This window comes from Babylonia areolata, chromosome 2, assembly GCF_041734735.1.
Source record: "Babylonia areolata isolate BAREFJ2019XMU chromosome 2, ASM4173473v1, whole genome shotgun sequence".
NCBI classification, from domain to species: Eukaryota; Metazoa; Mollusca; class Gastropoda; order Neogastropoda; family Buccinidae; genus Babylonia; species Babylonia areolata.
In genome coordinates, this window is record NC_134877.1 from 72023205 (window position 1) to 72030704 (window position 7500).

Below are 7500 nucleotides of genomic sequence, written 5' to 3' on the forward strand. Positions count from 1 at the left end.
TTCACACACACAAAAACAGGAGTGCAATATAATATGATGAGGTGGGGAGTGGGGTTCTTGGGCAACCGTACACACCAAGAGTCAATCGTTATCAACACAGTGGACAATACATTACACTGTCATCAGGTGGGGGAGTGGGGATTCCTGGGCAACTGTACACACCAAGAGTCAATCTGTATCAACACAGTGGACAATACATTACACTGTCATCAGGTGGGAACGGTAATGTTTTATGAAGGTAGTATGGCAGCGGTGTTGTTTAATTGTTTCTGGGAGTGAGTTCCATAGAGTGGCGCCTGAGTAAACCAAACTGGATTTGAACAAATCAGTTCTTGGGATTGGGATATGGACTTTTAGGGGATTCCTTGATGAATCTTCAAAGAATGTGTTTATCACTAGTGTTGGTGGTGCATTTCCTGTCATAATCTTGTGCATTGTTATTCATTTGTTGTACTCTAATCTACGGACTCGAGGGAGAATATTCGCTTGTTTATAGTATGAGTCAAGTAGGGAAGTCTTTTTTAGGAGTACCAGCTTGAGCCCCCTTTTATGAAGATTTAGTAATGGCTTCATGGTGTTCGCACTGGCGGTGTCCCATAGTGTTGATGTGTAATCTATTGCAGACTGGATATGTGCTTGAAAAAAACAATTTCCGTGAGAGGAGGTCAAGGAAGTGTTTTATTTTGGACAGTTGATGGTTCTTCTGGGTTGTCTTATTTGCAAAGGGAAGGTTATGTGAGGAATCCAAGTGAGATTGTTGTCTAATATGACTCCCAGAACATTATGATCACTAACCTGTTCAACAGGTTCATTTTTAAGTTGGACGATAGAAGGAAATTTATCGATAGTGTTTTGGCTCTTTTGTCTGGTGGTGATCAACACACATTTTGTTTTTAGTGGATGAAGAGACATGTTGGTTAAGTTCAATCCATTGAACGAGTTCATTAGTACTTTCTTATAAGTCTTTAGCAAGAGCGTTGATATAAGAATGGGATGTGTGGATTGTTGTATCATCCGCAAAGCCGGAGTTTGCACGCGGATTTTAGATGAAGAAGCAGGTCATTTATGTATACTGAGAATAGTAAAGGACCTTGAGGAACGCCATAGTCAAGTGCTGCTATGAACCCATTGTCACGCATTGTTGCCTGTTTGTTGAGACATGATTGGAGTAAACATAAGACTACTGGTTGCCAGTCCATATAGTTCAAGTTTTCTAAGTAAGAGATTATATGGTCTATCACGTAAAATGCTTTTTTTTAAATCAACAAATAAAACACCGCAATATCTGTTGTCATTGATATTGGCAAGCCAGTCATTTATAAGATTGACTAATGCTGTGTGGCATGAGTATTTTTCTCTGAAACCAGACTAAGCTGGATGTAAAAGCTCATTGACATGAACGTGATGAGAAATATGTTTGTTTATGTGCTTTTCTAGTGGTTTCGAAAGAACAGAAAATAATGGAAATTGGCCGATAGTTTGAAGGATCGGATCGAGGTGTCCCGTGATTTGTATAAAGGAATAACCTTTTCTTTCTTAAATGCGTTCGGAAAGTAGTTTTTGTCGATGCACAGATTATAAATGTACGTGAATGTATCCGCATAACAACTGGAGCGGCTAGTTTGAGAATTCTGCTGTCGATACCATCCAGTCCACGGGCTCCTGTCTGTTTTAGATGGATAAGGTAGTTATAAACTTCAAATACTGTTGTGGGTGAAATATTTAACTTGACTGAGGTGTTCTTTTCATGATAATATAATTTTAACTTTTCGAGTTGATTCATTTTTTTTTGTAATTTCTGGTAATAATTTTTTTGGCTATTGTGGAAAAATGTGTATTAAGTTGATTCACCGAAATGCCTTTGATCACGGCTGACTTTGGCGAAGATTGTTAATTCGTTGGTTGATTTATGGCTTGCCACACTGATTTGGAGTTCTCCTTTGAGGATAATAAGTCTCGGTAATATTTCTTCTTTTCTTTGCGCTTATGTGAGTTTATTGCATTTCTCAGTCCATCGTTTTGATTCTTCATGGTAGCCATGTTCTTCAAGTTCAGAAGGTCTCTAAGGTAGCCTGCCTCTTCCAGCTCTTTGGAACTCCAAGCTGGTTTTGGGTTGTGTTTCACTCTGGTAGTTTTCAGCGGAACATGTTTATTAATGTGATATTTTCCTGTAAATATTTCAGCCCAGTATTCAGTTGCTGAATCGGGGTCTGTGCGATATCGTATTCAGAAGAAAGCCTGGATTTGTTCACGTCATCTATGAATAGTTGTTCATTGAATTTGAAGAAGCATCGACAGGTTATTGTTTTGTGGCCTGGTTTAGTTAGGAATTTTTACTCCGAGTTACTTTTACAGTGACACAGAGAGGGAGAGTGTAAAGAAAATGGTATCCTATTTTCTTAGATCCATTTTTTTTTTTACAGGGCAACATATTTATATCGGGGACTGGAATTTGTTATTTTGATATACTACTTTCCTAGATCCATTTTTTTTACAGGGCAAATTTTATATCGGGGGATTGGGAATTGTTTCTTTTGAAAAATGGTTTCAAGTGTTTCACGTGCATTTTTGTAATCATACCATGAGTTATGAATGTGATGTGCTGCTGTGAAGTGTAGATTTGTTGCCAGATGGTGTCATGAAGCTGTCCAGGTTAGGGACATATTTTTGCCTTTAAAGGTATGTTGAAAATTATTGCACTCAGTTTGAAATGACTTTGACTACATTTTGTGATGGGATATTGACCATATTATATAAAAGCAGGACATTTGAATGGATAATTTAGGTAGCGTTTAAATGAGATACATTGATATGTTGTGGTTGATTTGATGTTGTTGTAAAGCTTGTATGGGTAATCAGTATTTGGTGCTTTGATGATATACAGTTAGGTTGATAATAGATAGTAGTTACTTAAATTTGTCTTAAGTCTTGTTGGACTATTCGATGGCTTAGAAATTGTGGGTTTTTTTTTAAACATTGAATTGTGTAGTAGCTAAGCAGCTACATTTTGGTATTTCCTGATAGGATGAATGGGAATAAATGGGGGAACATGTGCATGTGGGTGGGATGGGCATGATGTAATTGTGTCCGAGAATTTGTATTCAGTGGTGTGTGTGTGTGTGTGTGTGTGTGTGTGTGTGTGTGTGTGTGTGTGCGTGTGTGTGAAATGGAAATGCAATTTTGTATTTCTTTATCACAGTATTCTTGTATATATATATATATATATATATATATATATATATATATATATATATATATATATATATATATGCATTTAGTTGTTGTTGTTGCTCTTCTTCTGCTTGTTTCTCTCTCTCTCTCTCTCTCTCTCTCTCTCTCTCTCTCTCTCTCTCTCTCTCTCTCTCTCTCTCTCTCCCCTAAATTTTTTCTTCAATTTTTTTTTTTCATTTTTTCCCCTTCTCTTTAATTATCATTATTATTATTTTCATTGATGGCTTGATGTAAAAAAGCAATTGTTGCTTATTCAATTTACCATCATGAAATAAAATCTTGACTTGACTTAAGGTAATTGTATTTTGCATTACTTAGGGTGGTGAAAGGACATCGTTTTCCAAGTGAATATTTTTTTTATATTAGCTTCAGTGATAATTGGAATTTATGTCAATGGTATTGGATGAAGATTTCCTCTTTAGTGTTTATGTAAAGGTATGGTGTCTATGTTGTCTTGTTTGTCCACTTAGGTTTCTAGGAAGAATAATCAAAACATGGTCTGTAGTGGGACTGGAAATGAGGGGGGTTTGCATCCAGAAAGTCAAGGAACTGACGCATACTAAAAATGTGCAGGCATCTAGTGGCTGGGGACAGGCCACGGGTTTTGTTTTGTGCCGAGGTGCCAGGGACTGGGCACGGGACTTCATAGAACTGGATGGTGGCACCATCGGGACGAACTATTGGCACAGAAGATGAACGTGATGGTGGGACCATCGGGACGTGCTGAGTGAGGAGCCAGGAGCTGGCGAGACTGTTGAAGAACATTCAAGGCGGTGAAGTTAAAATTGTTTCCCCCCATAAAAAATTATATTCTAGTCCAGGCCATGATTAACAGCTTTTGATATCTTTCTTAATAATAAATAAAAGGGTGTGGTTAATAAGTGTTCGTGTTTTGGGGAGAACACGTTCTGATTGGAGTGACAAGTGATCAGATAGCAGGCATACACTTACAAGCAAGCACACTCATTCTTATGTAGTTTTCTGTCTATCTGGCACTTTCTTTACAGAGAGGCCGGGGAATTTTTATCCTTAGTATAAAAGAAATAATCAAACAGTAAAATGTGGTATTTTCAAGCAAAAGGAATGTGATTTTTTTTCTGCCGACATGCATCAGTTTGCGGGTAACTGCCTGGAGCATTATACTGTTTTCTCCGTCACTTCCATAGCTCTGTACCGGCGTCACACAATTCCACATCTTTTACTTGTACTTTTGCTTGAAAGCCACAATGTTCAGCCGGGCTGTTTGCACACACATGCCAGTTTTTCGTATTCATATGAGAAGACCTGATCTAATATTTCGATGTATTCAATTGTTTATTTTGTCCATAATAATCATCTTATTTTATCAGTTTTATGTCAGTTAATGTTTTACAAAAACCGAAAAAGGCTTTCAAGGCCTGATGAGTCACTGATCTCTCTCTCTCTCTCTCTCTCTCTATATATATATATATATATATGTACGTATGTAGATCAGTGCTGATGAGTGGTTTGGTTAACTCACTCAGTACGGCCAGTCCTCTCTTCTCCTCTACACAGACCCCTCGGATGTCCAGTGGGTGTCTGAATGACCCAACCTTTAGTTTCCGTCGTCAGAATTGTGGTACTCTTTGTCAACATTCACCTCTTCAGCATAAGAGCCTTCCGCTTGCAATATTTTGATGATGGTAATTGGGGTGAAACGCTGTTAACGTCGTCTCTTTCGCCGTTCGTATGGAGAGAGTTAAAACGAAGGTCAGATGTTTGCCCCACCTCCCTCCCCCTTACCCTCCCCCACCTCTCTGTCTCTCTCTCTCTCCCTCCAAAGAACAATCAATGCGGTTTCTTCTTCTTCCTTGGCAGCGACCACAATCAGCTAGTTGATTATTCTGTCACTTATGCAAGAGTCCGCACTCCCAAAAACAACAACAAACAAACAAAAACAAACAAAAAAAGAAAGACACACACACAAAAAAACACAAAACAAACAAACAACAACAAAACTTTGGCGTGGCTTTTAATGGAGATGGGAGGCCCTTGACACAAAGGTGTCGATGGTCTTGGCCTCTACGACGTCCTGGGGTAGCTCGTTCCAGTCCTTGATGGTACGGGGAAGGAACGCCTGCTGCTTGTACTGCGTCCTGCACTGTGGAATAGTGAACTGCTGATCGTGGCCGCGGCGTCGGCGTGGAGGTGCAGGGCGCAGACTGGCTTTGATGCCTTCTGTGCTGACCAGGTCGTTGTGGATCTTGTACTGCATGGATAGGCGTGCTGTTCGTCGTCTGTCCTGGAGGCTGGGCCACTTCAGTTCTTCAAGCATGGCGGTGGGGCTAGAGGTGTTGTGGTAGCGCCTCATCACGAAACGGGCTGCCCTGTCCTCAGTGCACCGCTTCAAACTTGCTGATGTTCTGCTCGGTGTGTGGATCCCAGATGCTGCTGGCGTACTCCAGGATGGGTCGCACGAAGGACTTGTAGGTCATTTCCTGGATCTTCCTCAGTGGAGCTGACTTTGATGTTACGTCGCAGGAAGCCTAGACCGGTCTTGTTGGCTTTGTTGTACAGGTGGTTGATGTGCGTGTCCCAGTCTAGATTGCTGCAGATAGTGACGCCTAGATACTTAGAGCTGGTGACGGTCTCTAGGATATGGCCGTGCAGACAGTAGTCAAAGTGGAGGGGGTTCCTGCTGCTGGTCACAGGCAGAGTGGTGCACTTTCCAGGATGAAAGGCCATGTTCCATCTCTTCTCCCACACATCAAGCTGGTTGAGGTCTTGTTGTAGATGGGCCTGGGCTGCTGGAGAAGTGACCATGTTGTAGACCGCCGTGTCGTCCGTGAACAGGCGTGACCTCGTAGTCAGGATGTCGGGCAGATCATTTATATAGATCAGGAACAGACAAGGCCCCAAAACGGAGCCTTGTGGGACTCCGGACCTGACCGGGACAAAGCCAGAACGCTCTCCACTGACGACCACCGCCTGCTTTCTGTCTCTCAGGAAGTCGGCTACCCAGGTGTTGATCTCTCCTCGAACACCGTAGTAGTAGAGCTTGTGAGACAGGAGACTATGGTTGACCCTATCGAAGGCCTTGGCAAAGTCCAGCACCAAGATGTCTGTCTGCTTCCCGCTCTCCATGTTCTCAAACAGCTCGCTGGTGAAGTCAAGGAGTTGCGTCTCGCAAGTTCTCATGCGGAAGCCGTGCTGTTGGTTGCAGAGGATGCCGTGATGTTCCAGATGGTTCATGATGGTGCTGGTCAGGATGTGCTCCAGCACTTTACAGCATACACTCGTCAGAGAGACTGGTCTGTAGTTTGCCGGGTTGTACTGCTCTCCTTTCTTGAACACTGGCGTAACGTGGGCAGTTTTCCAATCAGCTGGTAGGGTGCCGGTATTGACTGGAGACTGGAAGATGATGGTAAGAGCTGGTGCCAGTTCGTTTGCCAGCTCCTTCAGGATCCTCGGGCTGATGTTGTCGGGTCCCGGTGTTTTTTCAGGTTACTGATGACCTTCTTCACCCCGTGGATGTTAATGTCAATCTTGTCTAGGGTTGGGAAGTCTCTGAGTGGGAGTCTGCATTTTTCCTGGAATTCCTCCTGAGACTGAGAACTGAGGTCTGGTCGCTGCCGAATACAGACTGAAACTGGCGGTTCAAGATGTCTGCCTGTGCTTTTGGGTCGGACACCAACCTGCCTTCTTCCTTCAGTGGCGCGACACCGGTGCTGGACGTGACGACTTCAGGTGTCAGACATACGTACGACCAGAAGCGCTTGTTCTTGGCTGCCTCGAAGGTGTCGAGGTAGGACCAGTATGCTCGTCGTAGTTGGCGCTGGACCTCTCTTCGGAGTTGCTTGTGCTGCCGTTTCAGGTCTTCTGTCCCTTGCTTGCGTATCTCAGTTCTTGAAGACGCGGTCTCAGTCGTCTGTTGATGAGTCGGCGTAGGGCTGGGTCAGTCACGTGACGAATCGACCTCACTAAGGCCTTCGACACCATGAGTAGAGAGGGACTGTGGAAGGTCATGGCCAAGTACGGATGCCCTCGGAAATTTATTTTCTCGGTCAGCCAATTCCATGAAGGCATGCAAGCTCGAGTCCAGGACAATGGCGAAACATCTGCTCCTTTTGCTGTCACAAATGGTGTCAAGCAAGGCTGCGTCCTGGCTCCAACGCTGTTCAGCCTCATGTTCTCTGCAATTCTTACTGATGCCTTCAGAGATGGCGATGTTGGAATCGGCCTAAAGTACCGAACAGATGGCAAGTTGTTTAACCTCAGAAGGCTTCAAGCAAAAACGAAGGTCATGAC